Source organism: Lissotriton helveticus, chromosome 4_1 (assembly GCF_964261635.1).
Source record: "Lissotriton helveticus chromosome 4_1, aLisHel1.1, whole genome shotgun sequence".
Classification (NCBI taxonomy): domain Eukaryota; kingdom Metazoa; phylum Chordata; class Amphibia; order Caudata; family Salamandridae; genus Lissotriton; species Lissotriton helveticus.
In genome coordinates this window covers 448,308,863-448,324,652 of record NC_136063.1, presented here as the reverse complement: position 1 = coordinate 448,324,652, position 15,790 = coordinate 448,308,863, and the positions used below count along the sequence as shown (strand labels likewise).

At 46.7% G+C, this 15,790-nt stretch overlaps 1 protein-coding gene across 1 annotated transcript in view; it reads right to left on the bottom strand.

Moving 5' to 3' along the window:
* The window catches only part of CDH17 (cadherin 17), a 408,277-nt gene that overhangs the window by 77,831 nt on the left and 314,656 nt on the right, over positions 1 to 15,790 (bottom strand). The window lies entirely within an intron of this gene.

Below are 15,790 nucleotides of genomic sequence, written 5' to 3'. Positions count from 1 at the left end.
TTTCATCGTCTATCCTGTCGTCATCCTGCCCCGGGAAGCCCTCTTTGCTGTGCTGTAGTGCTACGACGTCTTGCAGGCACTCACCCCTTGCTCCGGTGGCCCTGGGTGCCGTGGATCCTGGGCGGCGCTCCCGCTCGCTTCGGAGCCTCCGGAGCGGGCTGGCCTGGACCTTCTCGGCGGCGCCCGGACGGGACGGAGCACGATGATCAGCCCTTGATGGCGCAGTGGACGCGGTCGTAGAGGCCGTTGTACGTGTGGGCCGGCTGTGCTTGCTGGCCGACTCCGGTGGGCCGGAGGCCTTGGGTGGAGGCGCTGCCTTCCATTGACGGGGCTACTCGTATATCTGGCCTGCTCCCCCTTTGTTCTCCGGTCCGGCCATTTTGATTTCTTCCGCCCGGACTCGGAGAACGGGGCCGGCGGCACTGGGGAGCCGGCGATTTGCCTTCTTCTGGTGGCCCTCCTTCCTGCCCCGGGGTGCCCTGCCACCGGTCGGCTGGTCTTCATTTGTCTCGCTGCTGCCCCGACGGAGGTTGACGGCCGCCGCGGCCTCGCCGGGCTTCCAAGATGGCGGACGACCCTGGGTGTCTCGGCCGGGCCTGGACGAGCGCTGGAGGCCCGCCGCATGGCCCGGGTGCCGGATACGGTAAAGGTTTTCCTACACTTCAGGATATCCTGGATGCCCTGCACTCCTGGCGAGCTTCTGTGGCTGCACCCGCCTTCGCTCTGGAGGCGGATCCTTTCTTCGGGCCGTTTGGGCCCCCAACATCGGGTGTGGCCTCACCGTTACAGGGTGCGGCTGGAATTATCCTAGGACATATGACCCCGGCGCCAGCCGCGTCTGTGGGTGTGCGGAGTTCCGTTGCCCTTCATCGTCCTGTGCTGTCTCCTTTGCCGCTGGTCCGGGGGCCGGATTCCGTCTGGCCTGGACTCGAAGACTCTTCCTGCCTCTTCTCGACTCGGCTGACCGGCCATGACTCCTGTGCCAGCCCAGCTGGGTCGGCCCCTCTTGAACTATCCCTGGAACTGTGCCTGCGATGTGTGCGACGTACCATGACTTTCCTGGATCTTCCGTGTTCTGCTCCACGTGTCTTCTCCGGACTGCCGTCAGATCTCCCTGTTCTCTACCTTCGGTTCTTTGCGGTCTGGTTCTTGTTGGATCGGACGGCTACAACTTTGGACAAACGAGGACAGGGCTGATACAAATTTGCCTCTGTGTGCGGTAGTCTTGTATTGGTTGGATGATCGGCATGTAACGGTATGATTATGTGTGACTTTACGGTGCTCCTGGAGTGTATCCTGAAAATTTTTGACTTCCCGTGGGCTCTGCCCTTTCTCTCAGGCGGGTGGGTGGGTGCAGATAATACTGTCCCTTGGCCCTCTCCCGTGTGTGATTCCTTCTCCCTTTCCCTCCCCCCCCCGTTTTTGTCCTTTGTTTCCGTCTTGTCTTCGCTTTTCTATATTTCGGGTTCTAATTAGGGCGACAGGCACGCTGCTGGGGGGTAGGCCATAGCCTTCTGCAGGGGTGCAGGGTGGGCTTGTGGGGTGGGTGGGGGGGTCTGTCATTTTGGGGGGTCTTTTTCCTCCCCTTTTTTCTCCCTTCTTTGTTCTATGGCTCTTGAGTATTCACTTTTTCGGGACTCTGTCTCGTCATGTGTCCCCCTGGTGTGTTTTTGATGCATTTACCTTCCGGTCGTACTGTGATTATGGTTCGCTATGTGTTCTTTCATCGACCTTTAATGTCTGCTGTGTATCGGATTCTGTTTTCCTGCTTTGTAGCCGGGGGGCGCGTGATTGGGTAGGAGTTCCTTCTTTTTCCTTTTTCTCCCTTCCCCCCCCTCTTTATGAGGGGTGTCCCTCCCTTTTGTTGGGGTGCGTATCGCATTGCTTTTTACGATGGGGTCTTTTTTACTTAAGTTTGTTAAGTCGGGTGGTTGCTGTGGTGGGTGGGCGCTGGACGGCGAACGCTATTGCCTCTCCTTGTGGTCCACCGATTGGGCTTGTCTTTATTGATATGTTTCCCTCATGTTGGTTTTATCCTGTATTTTTATGATCGCCGGATCGCGGCTCACCACGGCCCTCCCTTGTTGTTTGCCTCGTGGCCCGTCATGATCCTGTGCTCCCCGCCCCGTAAACAAAAAAATAAAAAAGAGAAAATTACCCTTCTAATTTCCTGTTCCTGCTGATTGCTCTATGGCTTTTGGTGTATCTCCTGTCTTCTTGCTGTCATATCCTGTTGAAACTTTTGTATTGCTAATAATGCTTTTGCTATGTGGTGGCCAGCCCGTTGGGTTGTAGGCCCGTATTTGTGAGCACTCTTTGTACAATAAAGGTTTTGGGAAAAAAAAAATGAGATATTGAAAAAAAGGCATACATGTGAAAAAAAATGCATTTTTAGTTCAGTTTAATAGGGACAAAAAACAATGATCAACATTTGAATGTATTCGTTTCCGTAACAGAAGCAGTATGTTTTAGCATATAGTGAATATATGTCCAATGGATGTAAAGTCTTAAAATGTCTAATAATTTATGGCACATATGTTGCAAATCCACTCTTGTATATGGTATTGTCTTGTGGCATTCTTTGTCTTTTAACATCACAATTCCTTGTGACTTCTAGGTCTAGGACTCCCTTCATCATGGATGAGCAAGTGTGAGCAATGGCTAGTACATATATGTCAACTCTTTCTTACGCGTGTTGTCGAAGCGGCGGAGAGAAAGTTAGTTAAACACAAAAGAGGCATAAGGAGTGGCTGCACTAGTGTGACCAAAGAGGATTGTCAATGAGTGGTCAATAGAGGGTTTGACAGCAGGTATAAAAGATATCAAATGTAAACTAGTGGAACATCAGTGTTAGCAAATTTTGCTAAATTTAGTTTGGAGACACATTTTGAGGGATCTGCTCCCAGCGGAATACATCAGGGCAAGGCTGATTTGCTGTGTCCGCCCTGAACTGTGTAATTACACAATCCTTAGCCGTGTAATAAAGAATATACGTGTGCTCGGCTAATCAGTCATTACAAAGTCACAAGTCACTTTCTTCATTGAGATGTGCTCCTTTATGAGTTTTTTTGATCTATTATGAACATGTAGCACCAGTTTTCCCTCCAGGTCTGAGTGAGTGTCTGAGTGAGTGTCTGAGTGAGTGTCTGTGTAAGCCACTGTTATTTTGGGGTAAAAAGCATGTCAGAGCTGAAAACAAGCATGAAAAAGAACTGGACCACAATGATCATCAGTTGTCATGAGTAGCAGACCATAAACCAGTGATTAGGTACTTGATTCTTGGGCCAGACATTAAGTCTGCTGAGGACGGGCCTCAGACACCTTACAGAGGAGCTTGGACAACGGACTTAGTAAGATTTACTGCAGATTATTGTAAAATGTAGTCCATGTGTATTTTAGTGGCGCACTTTGTAACAGGTTGCTACGTTATGCCACCCACAGCACAAACTTTCTTGAAAGGTTGTGTCAAGCATGCCACCCTATTAACTGAAGCGGCTTCACTTCTATAAACGTGTTAATCTCTCAGGCTCCTATTGGCTCAGCAGCACTGATAGGTTTCCTAACAGTGAATGCTAACATGAGCCCAGCAAACTCCAGCTCTGCATGAGGGGAGCCAGACTGACGCCAGTGCTGCTTTTCATTTCTGAACTCAAACTTTTTTCCCCCATTTAAACACTAAACAGGAGCTTGATATATATTCATTACAATGATATGATCTATTGGTAGGAAAGTGGGTTTCTGTTGCTGTAACCCCCCCCCCCCCGACTTTTTGACAGATTTCTGATGCAATTTGACTGAGTGTGCCCTGGGACCCTGCCAATCAGGTTCCTAGGGCCTATGTTCTTTCCCAAAACTGTACCTTTGTTTCCACAATTGACACACTTCTGGCTCACATATAAGTCCCTTGTAAAAGGTACCAGTGGCACCAAGAGCTGTGTGACCAGAGAGGGTCTCTGAGGGCTGCAGCATGTATTGTGCCACCCTCAGAGACCCCTCACCAAACATATGCACACTGCCATTGCAGTCTGTGTGTTGGAGTGCTGATAAAACGTAAGATTTGATATCGCACACATCCCTGTGGGCCATGCCCATCAACCACTGCCTGTGGCACAGATAAGTCACCCCTCTAGCAGGCCTAACAGCCCAAACACAGGGTTCACCATGCCATAGGCGAGGGCACAACTGCATGAGCAAAGTGCCCCTACAGTGGCTGTGCCATTCACAGACATTGTAAGTGAAGTTGAGCCTTTTTGAGTACATGGGCTGGAAGTTTGTTATTATGATCGCCACAGCTCCACGAGGGATTTACTGAAGGCCAAGGAGTTTGGTATCAAACTCCTCAGCATAATAAACCCACACTCATGCCAGTGTTGGATTTATTACCAAATGCACTCAAAGGGCATCTTAGAGATGACCCCTGAAAAACAACCAACTCCCTCATGTCCAGCAGACTGGCCCGCACCAGCCTGCCACACACTGACATGTTTCTGACCCACTGATGTGGAGCCCTTGTACTCTCATGGGTCAGCTACAAGGGCTGCTTGAGGTGGAGGTGCTTCACACCTACCCACAAGCAGGAACAGCACTCAGGGCAATGGCCCTCTAAGGCTGCCTGCCCTTTGATATGTTAGCCAGGGCCTCTCCAGATAGTGGAGATGCCCGCCCCCATAACCAGGCCCCACTTTTGGAAGCAAGGTCGGCTGGGAAATTTGTAGGCAGGAGATGTGTGTTCCTTCTCTGCCAGGACCACCCCTCAGGTGCCCTGGACCGAGGTGATCCCCCTCCTTAGGAAATCCTCCATCTTAAATGAAAGGATTCAACCCAATCTGGTTAGGGGGATGCCCCCTGCGGATAGGGAGGGGATATTCTAAGGGGGTAGTCACCCTAAAGGCAAGTAGCCCATTGGCTACTATCTGAGCACCATGAGGCTTGAGATTCAGATTCCTCCAACCAAAGAAGACAGATACAGAGGATGCTGTGCAGCAAAGCAAGAAAACACCTAATGCCTTGGCCCCAGCCCTACCGGCCTGTCTCCTGCTTCTCGAGCCTGCAAAGAAGACACCTGTCCTGTCGCCACCAACTTCCAAGAACCCTAGGAAGACTCGCACTTTAAAAAAAGACCAGATCTCCAGATGTCAGCGGCCTTGTCCAGAAAAACTGCCGGATCAGGTCGATCTGCGACTCCTTCCCACTCTGCACTTGACGCCCACTGCCTGGGTTCAAGTGGCTCACCTGTCCTGTCCTGTGAAGTCTCCCCAGAGATCCTGACCTTGTCTCCATCAGTGGCAGACCTCTCCTGGACCCCACAAAGTCGCCTGCAGCCTCTACACGAAGGCTCCCTCTTACAGCAACCAGCTCCGGCCAAGAAGATCTGACACCAAAAGATATACCTGCATTCTCAGCCTTCTGCCCTTGAAGAGCTCAACCAATGGTGCCTCGACCTCCCCCAGCCCTCCAACTTACCTGCCCAGCTGGTGGCCCCCTTCAGCCAGCCACCTGGTGCAAGCTTGCAGCCTCTTTGTGTGACCAAGATTCCCCATTGTCACGCATTTTGTGCCCAATGGCATTTTTTCACCCTGCACCCGGCTGCTTCTGTGCTGTTGGTAGTGTAGCTATGGGGATGCCTTGTGGCTCCCTGTGCTGACCTTAAACCCCTTGTCCTGTGTCCTAAAACCACAGGTACCAACCTGCAAACAAAGCCTCTTTGAGGTGCCCCCAGTCTCCATAGCTTTACATTGGGCTAGTGCCCTTTGCACCCAGCCGCCCCAGTGCCGCTGGTGGTGGAGTACCTACCTGAAACCGAACCTTTCCCAGTGTTGGCCAAAACCCCGGAAGACTGGGATTGTAGTTAGAGTACTTACCTGCAAATGTTTAACACTGTTTTCCTCCCATAGGATTGCATTCTGTCTATCTTTCACATTGCCAAGTGCTGCTGTTTCTGATTGGCAAGTACATATGTATTTCAAAAACTGTAAAGGATTTTTTTTGCCTTGCCATACATATCATACTGTATTTTTGAAAGTATTACTGCTTTGATTACGGTTACTTACATGCAACTGAGTATTTCATGATTCTAGAAATAAAATAACAAAAGAATAACTTTTTATACAAAGCAATTGGTCTTTATTCAGTCTGAGTGGGTGCTATCATTCCTTGCCTGAGCGTGTACAATAAATGCTTAACACTACCCTCTAATAATCCTAAAAGCTCAACCACACTACTACAAATAGAGCTTTTAGTATGATCTACTTGAGCCTCTGTAAGCCTCTGGGGATGCACTGGACTCTGTGCACACTATACCGTACTTTGGTATAGAATATATAGAGTCAGCTTCCTGCACTATTGCAATCTTCCTTCTTTAGTATCTCACATATTGAGATGCAGGACTCCTAGGCAAGATACAGTGTAGAGAAGGGGCACATGAATGGGCATTGTGGAATACAGTATACATCATGCACGCCATAAGACACACCTATGTAGCAGGCTGAGTCGCACACTGGTTCCTTGACCGGGTGTTATAAATCACTTACTCCCACAACAGATCATGGAGACAGGAAGTAATGTTATTGCCTAGTTTTGTGGTGCTGTCTGTTACTCCTTATAATATTGTAAATGTGTCCATGTACATAAGCATGCATGCATAAATACAGACATGCAAAGTAACATGGTGGAACATAACGATAAGTAACAAAGCGCTGTACAGTAGAGCTGGGTACATAACAGTGGTGAAGGAATAGGCGCAGCTGTGGATGAAGGTGTGGTGGCAGAGGGGATTGCGTTGGGCCTGCTGGGATTCAGAAGTCACATGGGATGTAATAGCACAGGCTCTTGAGCATTACCTCCTCGTCAGCCCTCCCCGTCCCAGTCCTAACTACATGAGCATAGCTCCTCCCACCAGAAACTCCCAAGCAGCTTGAAACCCATCCCTTCCCTCCAGGCCACACCCATACCCTGAGGCATATAACCCAGTGACCTGCCAATCAACAACCTGTTTGTTTTTTCTGCGGAATCACTTCCGAGCGGACTTCGTCGAGGGGGGCACTGGATTTGGCCTCCTATCTGGTAAGTGTGAAACGGGATGCTAAGCGCCCGTTTTTAACCCCTATTGTGCCTGTTTTTACCTTGTGGGTATATGCTTTGTGTCCCTGCTGTAGCGGGACCGTGGGGTTGGGGGTCCGGACTGCCTGTGTGGGGTGGTGACTCCCTGCTGCGGCCTCCCCTCTTCCGGGTTCGTTCCCTGCTCTAGCGGGTACACCCGGGGAGGGAGGGGGGTGTGTGGCTGGCTTTTTCAGCGCGCCGAGGGCGTGCCGGTTTGGCTTCTCTGTCTCTTTAAATACTCTCGGTGCTCGTTTCTTTCGAGCCCGTGTTTTTCCCCCTTTTTTTTTTTTTTCTTCCTGCAATCCTTGGTGGAGTCTGGGGTTGCGGGGAGGGGGGGGGGGACTGCCTTTTTTTGGTCCATGGGGGCTCGATGTTTAAGGTTCAGTCCAGCTTTGGCGGTTATTTACAGGGTTGGTGTTCTCTTCCCCGCGTTTCTGTTGTTGGAGCTCCCTCTACTGGCGGTCCAATTTACTTTATTGCCGTTTTTGTGTTACTGGAGGGGTTTGCATGGAGCTTGATTTCAAGTCTTGGCCTCTTGCTGCTCTGCTGTGGAGGGGCACTGGGGTGTTTTTCCCTGTCCTTGGCCTGTCTCTGATGTCTGTGGGGGTCATGAGGGGTTTGGAAACTCTGCTCTTCTGCAGTTCTGCTGGGGCGTTAGGGAGTTCTTACCTCTGGGTTCACTGGTTCCTGGGGCGGGGTCTTCTGGGTTTCTTCGTGTCCTTGCAGTTGGGCCCTGTTCAGTCTTTTCCTTTTGTAGGTTGGTAGTCTTCTCTGATAGGGCGTTTTGAAGGCCAGCCTTCGGTCCTGTGTAGGGATTGGCTCCCGGTCTAGGTGGCATTCCCTGGTTGGCCCTTGGGGATTTTTGCTTTGATTGGTCTGGGTATATCTTGGGGTCTGGGTTTCTGTTCTCCTGTTTACAACATGGAGGGTAGAGGTGCAGACGTGCGTGAGCTCGGCTGTGAGGATGGGGAGGTGGTCGCTGGTTCTTCCACTGCTCCTTCCATGGCGGATATTCAAAAAATGATTGAGGCTGCTGTGGCGGCGGCCTTTGTGGCTCATGGTCCCAAGGGGCCTAAGAGACTCAATTTGGATGCCTCGGCTGAGGTAGATCCGGACATTGACTCTGATGAGGAGGTGAAGGGTCGTTTTGTCCAAGGGGCTGACCTTCGCTGTGTTATGCAGCATGTTCGAGACAATCTGGGATTCCCTGATCCTGTGGAGGGTGGAGAGTCTGAAGACTTCTTCGCCAATTACCTAAAGAAAGATCCAGAAAGCCTCCCCATTCATAGGTCTGTGAGGAAGGTGCTGGAGGGGGAATGGAAGGATGTTGACAGGCATGCCTTCCCCGGTTTCTGGCTAAGAGGTATCCCTTGCAGGGATTCACAGAGGAGTTTCCGGCTGTGGTGAAAGTGGATTCTCTGCTGGCTGGTATGGCGTCTCAGAGCCTGGTGGTGTCTGAGGATGCGGTGCCTTCTGATCCTGGGGACAAGCGCGTTGAGGGGGCCTTGAAGCGGTCCTTTACAGCCTCCAATCTGGCAGTTCGGTTTGCAGCTTACACCAGCTATCTTGTTCAGTCGCTTCTTAAGGACTGTCAGGGTATTTCTGCGCAGCTCATGCAGGATGAGGATCCCTTTGAGTCTTTGTCCATGTTGGAACAACAGTTGCGTTTCATGGCTGACTTGTGCTTCGACTCCCTTAGTGCTGCGGTGGCGGCTGCTGGTGCCTCGGTTGCTGCTAGGAGGCAGTTGTGGCTTAAGTCTTGGAAGGCGGAAGCTGCTCAGAAGGCGGCTGTGATGAAGATTCCCCTCACGGGCTCTAAGCTGTTTGGGGAGCCGTTGGAAGCTTTGATTAAAAAGACAGCTGAGGACAAGAAATTGTTGGCTCCGGTCCGCTCTTCTCAGAAAGGGAAGTTTGCGGGTTATAAGCGGGCTTTTGGGCAGGCGTTTCAATCTAAGATGGCTGCTCAGCCCTTTCGTGGTAGGGGACGTGGCCGGGGTGTCCCTTCCTTCCACAAGTCCCGGGGTCGCCAGGGTGCTTCCTCTTCTGCGGGTCCCTCCAAGTCGTGACTATGTGATGGATTCCTTGGAGGTCCCGGTTGGGGTCACCTTGTAGTGTAGTTCCTATTATCCCAATAGGCTCTGCGCATTGGAATAATATCTTCAATAGTATAGACCTAGGGCAGAGGTTAACTAGGTCTTCTACCGACGATATTAGACTTAAAGTTTTGTGTTTGCCAGCTAGCTCAGAGTTCACTAGAAACTTTCTCGAATAGGCAAGGAGGATTTTAACCTCCCTGGATAGACAAGAAGGGATTTAGTTTCTGACAACCATAGAACATGACAACTTTGCTCTCCCCTAATCAAGAGTGTATCTCTAGAGTCGTGTGAAAACAAAAGACAACTTATTTTACTCAGTCAGTACGTGCATTCTTAGTTTCACCAGTTTGTAGAGAAATAAGAGATGGGCGTGGTTCAATAAAAGATGTTATTTATTGATCAGTCTCTTTTCTCATGCAAGAGAAATGAATCGCTATTATTGCAATACTTGTAGTTAAGTAAAGTGCATACAGTAGAGACAGATTTATAAAATAATACTGTAAAAGCATTGATATGGTTTCTGAGCCATATGATACTTTAAAATGGATAAAATAGATACATACATATATACATTTGACTAATCATACTCAACTGGTGCTTCTAATTACGCCTACCCCAATGTACCTGACCTAAGCCTAATACGTGGGCGGGAGTAGATAAGTAGCAGTTTTAGTTAAGTTTGTTTTGCCAAGGGACTGACTCGAGAATTCTCTGCGAGGGGTTATTCAGTTCTGTACCTGAGATCTAGAATGATGGAGGGCTGGTATCTCTTATCCCAGGTCTTAATATTCCAGCTGCCTGCGAGGGCTGCTTGGAAGCGCCGGAGCTGGATTTCTCTGCAGGAGAAAGGCAGCGTCTCGTTCTCAGCGCGTCAGGAAGGCGGGGCAGCGTCTGTGGGCTTCGCTCTCTGCTGGGCTCCTCAGCATGTCTCGCTGCTCCAATCTCGTCACCAACGCATGTGTTTGCTTAAGGCAATGTCGGTAATATTTATACCTGAAAGGTGCCGAGATTGACGTAAGGATGGACATATATACGTCAATAAGGATGTCATATGAACGGGCTCGTTCGCACATTCTTTTGCTGAAGTTCTCGGTGAAATCAAAACAATGGCTATGGGAATTTCCCAGGTCGCTGTAGGTTTGATTTGTTTTGAGAACTCCGTATGCCTTATCAGGGGCTGGAGGAATATCGCTTGTCTAATTAGATGGCATGCGTTATGACCTAATCAGATAACGCGCTTCTGTGCCGTGGTGTGGCTTAATCAGATAACGGTTTTTGCACCGTTGGATGGCTGCTAGTTAATTATTAACCAAACCAGGGTCAGGAATAGGGGAATCGATACAGTACCTATAGGAATACATCACACCCACTCCACGTAGACTATGTCCATATTTACAAATCTAGGCATAGTGAATACCAGTAGCGTTTGTGTATACCGTACCACCCCAAAATACATTTATATGCATTCCGAAAATTGGATTTTATAAAATATACGAAACACAATCACATGTACTGTCACGTATACTATATGCACAAGCAGTCTAATAATGCTACTCATATGTTAAAAATTCAGCATAATCTAAATGCGAAAACCACACATGAAATGGCTCTTAATACATAAAAATGCGAGACCATTTCATCACAATCATAAATGTATGTATAACAGTGCTAGCATAGCGAATGTCTTGTGACTACCTAAAAATAGAAATTTAGTTCTCTAAGAATAATGTCTACTTTAAGCAGAAGATAAGTGTCCAAAAAATCGTAAATATTTTGGAATATTTTGGAATTGGGGAAAAAGGTTCTTGCAGTCTGAAAAAATGATGAGAATTTTTTTTTTCCATATCGCTTTTTAAAAGTTGAAGGCCAAATTCTGCATTAGGGAACTCCAAGTGCTAATTTGCTCAAAGTTATTCCTGCTGCTCCGGTGAAAACATCATATCATTTAGACTGTTGAAAAAACTGTCAACAGCTTCTTGCGTAAGTTCCACTAACTCGGAAAAAGTTGTTACCATGCATTCATGAGCCTGAGCATGATTGCCTCCATTGATGTTTTGATCAGCATAGCTGACTGAAGGTTGTACCTGATTGATGCTGCTTTCATCTTGTACTTCACTACCCCTCAATCGTAGTGGTGAAGGCTCCACGAATGCCGTCATCAGGATTGGTAGCCGCTGGGGACAGCACAATGCATGAGCCGTTACCGGACCCAACAAGGTATCTGCGTCCATTGGCACATCCGATTGTAGTGCCAGACAGGTGTCCAACACGCATTCTTCGCCGCATAGCAAGCACCTTAATACAGGCATAACACAACTTTGCCACATTGGTCTAAATGAAAGAAACCAAGTCATGTTCAGGTCCCGAAGCCGTGCTAGTCCAAGGACTTTAGATATGCGGTCCCGGTAGCCAATGACTAGGATCATTTCTTCCCTTGTCGCAGGTGTTTTGTCTGTGACATGGTTTGCCATAGCGAAATAACAGGATCAAAAATAGAATACCCGCTACTAGTCCTAAAAGGAGAGGAAGTCCGCCAAAAATGGAATGAACAAAATCTGGAACAATACCCAGGATGGCTTTGAATGGAGTTAAAGCACCCGAAAACACTGCTTTAAATACACTGGAGATACCAGTGGTATCAGAAATATTTAAGATTTCGTTCTGTATTTCTGCGAAATGTATGGGGGAATTAGTTGATAATAATGAATGAATCTCTTCTGTTGTCCTTGCAACTTGGAGATCATACGTTTCTTTTGATGACGTGAGCCTGGTCGGCGTCTGTAGGAGCACAGTCTTCATTCTGCTTAAAGTATCTATTCGAATAGAAGCAATTTTCAAATCAGGCCATAACCTTGCCTCCCTGTCTGGAGAATCGTTCGGGAACAAAACTCGTTCACAGCACATGACCTTCCTAGTCACGGTTATGAGATAAGGTTTTCCGGGCAGCAAACTACAACATCTGTGATCTACTATTAGAATGTAACTCCCGTTCGAGAGTCTCCTAAAGAATGGTTCTATTCGTGTTGCAGGTGTGCCTAGCTGGTAACATGAAAGGTTATTTGAAGTACCTTCACAGGCTCCATGCAAACTAATACCCTGACACAGAAGTGTACCGCTCAGTGATCTTGCACAATTATCGCCACTGAGAAACACTTTCTGGCCTTTATTACTGACACATTCGTGTGTATAGGGCAAGTTCCATATGGACTTAATGTATCCTTTACCCAACCTTTCATACTGGCCTGCCTGTATATGTTTTTGGCAGAATTGAAACTGGAAAGTAGTTATCGGAATATTTATTATTCCATGTATTATCCGTTCAATGACAGGTCGTTCTGACATTGTCAATGGTAATCTCTCAAGTTTTTCAATGCTCAGAATTGTATAGTCAGCACCCTTCTGTGCCAAACTGATTTGTTTATCAGTGAGGTTAAAGATATTAAATAATGACGTTGTGTTGATTAAACGCCAAGGCACATAGCCAGAACGCAGATTTTGTAACGTCCAGCCAAGCTGTACAATAGAACGCAATTGGGACTGACCGTGTTGTAACATCAGTAAGTCTTGCGTTATTATATCGATTGCTGAAGACACAATGCTGTCCAAAGAATATATTCTGGAGGAGAGAGTCATTAACCTATTGTCCACCACAGAAAGCGATTTTTCCAAATTAATACGGTCAATTTCCCGTATTCTTTCTGCTGTCTCAATTTGAGTTACTTTCCAAACTTCGTTATAAGCTGCATATATAGAGGCCGCTATGAAACGTTTTTGACGCTGTTTGCGTGGTCCCAATATGAAATCACGCAAGTCAGCACCTTCTGTAAGTAAAGTTAGGTGTTGCTTAATTTCAGCCAGTGTGGACGTTTGTAGCCATTGAAGGCAGAGCTTGCCTACGCTGTAGGTGGTTACTATCCCTGGATGTTGTCTTTGGGAATATCTAGGGTCTGGCCTAGTCAATGTGAACTCCTGTATTTTGTTCAGGAATCTGTCTTGACAGTTATTCGTATCTGTGGGCCAGATCAACCATTTTTTCCATTCAGGATGTGTTCTGTTTTGGTTTAATATATGGTTTACGTCTATCTCATCATCTATAGAGCTATTACTGTTCATTGTTGGCTTTGGAATAGACGGTTTGTTCAAATCTTTGATTTTGGCTAAGCCAAGACAGGTAGTTTGTTGAATAGTTTCATTCAAGAATATAATTTGTTCTGGGATCATGCAGGCTCTAAACAATGATTCTATACCTTGTACTTGCCAATCTCTTGTACCCCAAACAGTTTTTGCTTCAATATTATTGTTCCAGAAATCAAACCCAAATGTATTCATTTGTTCAAAGAATGAATCGGAATATATCAATTTTGTGTTTGTAAGCATGGTCTTCATACCTGTCTTATTTGACAATTTGAAATAAAATGTTTCTGCATTACTTGTGTTAAACCCTGAAAAGTATGAATATTTATCATAAAATGTTTTTGAGCTGTCTTTTGGAGGAGTAGCACAATGTTCCCATTGGTTATAATTTAAAACATTTCTAGGTTGAGCAGATTTATGTAGATAATGGTTACCATAATGGTTGTAGCAGAACATCTGATCATAATTAGACGAACCCTGCAAATAATCATGTTCTGTAAATTTAGCAGACATCACAAGATCAGACATCATATCATTAATACTTTCAAAGTCCCAATCATCAGCAAATGAGCTTGGTTTTACAAAGTCACTCAATGAGATCTTGAATTGGTGTGGATACTTCAGGATTTCAACCGGACCATAGATTTCATAATCAGTTTTGTCCCATGCTACACCGCCTGGTATAGGATTGGCTGTGAAGTTCACTGAAGAAAGTTCTCTTTTCTCGATGTGTGAAGATGTATGTGGTTTAAGGACCAAGTTGATTTTCTGGCTTGCTGTGTCCATTTGAGCATATTTTCCTTCAATGAAATGTCCCAAGCATAGTACTAAGATGAGCCAAAGAATGAGGATAAATGCACCAAAGGCCACCCAAAATTCAATCCATGGAGAAATCAGATAGGTTTCTTTCAGCTGTTGAAAAAGTTCCTTAGCTTTGTCTTTAAAAGTTTTTGTTGATGGCTGTTTCTTTGCTTCACTCAGGTCTTCAGATGAATCATCGAAGTTGATGAAGTAGCCGGATGCTGTTCTGTCAATTGTTCCAATTGCTTTTGGATTTTGCTTTGTTTCCTTAGCAAAGTCTGCAGTTACATCATCATAGGTTCTTATTTCTTGATGAAAAGCTTTAATTTGGGTTTTAAGAGGTTCAAGTTCCATTGCTTTGTTGCATAGTCCTTGTTGATTCACTGTAGATTTTCCAAATGTGATCAGTCTTCCAGTTTGAGCCTCTGTATTTGTAGCAAACATTGGTGTTCTGCTACTTCTCGGGAGTCCACTTGGCCTACTGTTTGTTATCGGCCACATGATTGTGGTTTTACCAGGTCGATGGATACAACTCTGTTCTCCTTTTTACCAGCAAGGGGCGGTAGTACTACTGATCTTGTCCCGTTGATAGACAAGACGGGAACTGCTTTTCTGTAAGAAGGCCCAAATTCCTTCTTTACCGCGATCTTTTCTCTGACTAGATCCCCGACTTTTGGAATCCAGACAGGCCTTGCTGGGACAGGTGGTTTCTCTTCAGTGGTTGTTGGCTGTTGTGTCAACTTTATGTTGCTCAGGTCTTTTCTTGTTTCATTTAAGTCCTGTAAAATAGCCAAACGATCTTTGATATCAAAGCTTTTGTCTTTAACCACTGAAGTCTGACTATCAAGATCTTGGATCATCATTCTAGTCCCGAACAATAGTTCGTACGGACTGAACCCTTTCAGAGAATTCCTTGGCAGGTTATTTAGACTACGTTGGACACTTATTAAATGTTTGACCCACCCAGCTCCCGAACCTAATACCTTTTCCGTTATAGATTGCTTTATGTCTTGGTTTTTTCTTTACACCATCCCGTATCCCTCAGGAAGGAAGTGAGAAGAGTCCCGCTATGCAATTTTCATTAGGCCATGCTTCCCCATAAGCTTGAGGGCTAAAGGGAATACATTAGTCAAAACGTAGCATGCTCCTAGCGTATATGCCATTATAGACTCGCAAATCTTTTTATAACAGTCCAGACGTCAGCCGAGCGCTGGGGTCTACATTATAAGTGTAAATTTAGTCTTTTATGTTAATATGACGCTTTTTTCATGATGGGTACTTTCTTATTGTTGTTGTTTTTCTTGAGCGAAATGCCATGGCAATAGTCCTCCTCGCTCGCCACTGCGATCTCTGTTACAGTCTGGGCAGTTTTTTAAAAAAATGTGATGATGCAGGCTCATGCCTGGCCACCAGTACACTGATTGTAATTCATCCAGAGAATCTTTTTGCTTAAGGTGTCTGAGACCCTCACCCATATGTGCGTCTGCTATTAACAAGCCTCTCCTGTCCGTGTTTGGAATTACTCTATCCCCCACTCCAGGGATTTGAGCAAAAGGGACTGAGTTTGCATCGATTATGTATGTATAATTGAGTGGATAATTGATCGGTAGCGCTGAGCAGTCGCCTTTTGATGACGTTTTCACCGCCAGCACAGTTTCACC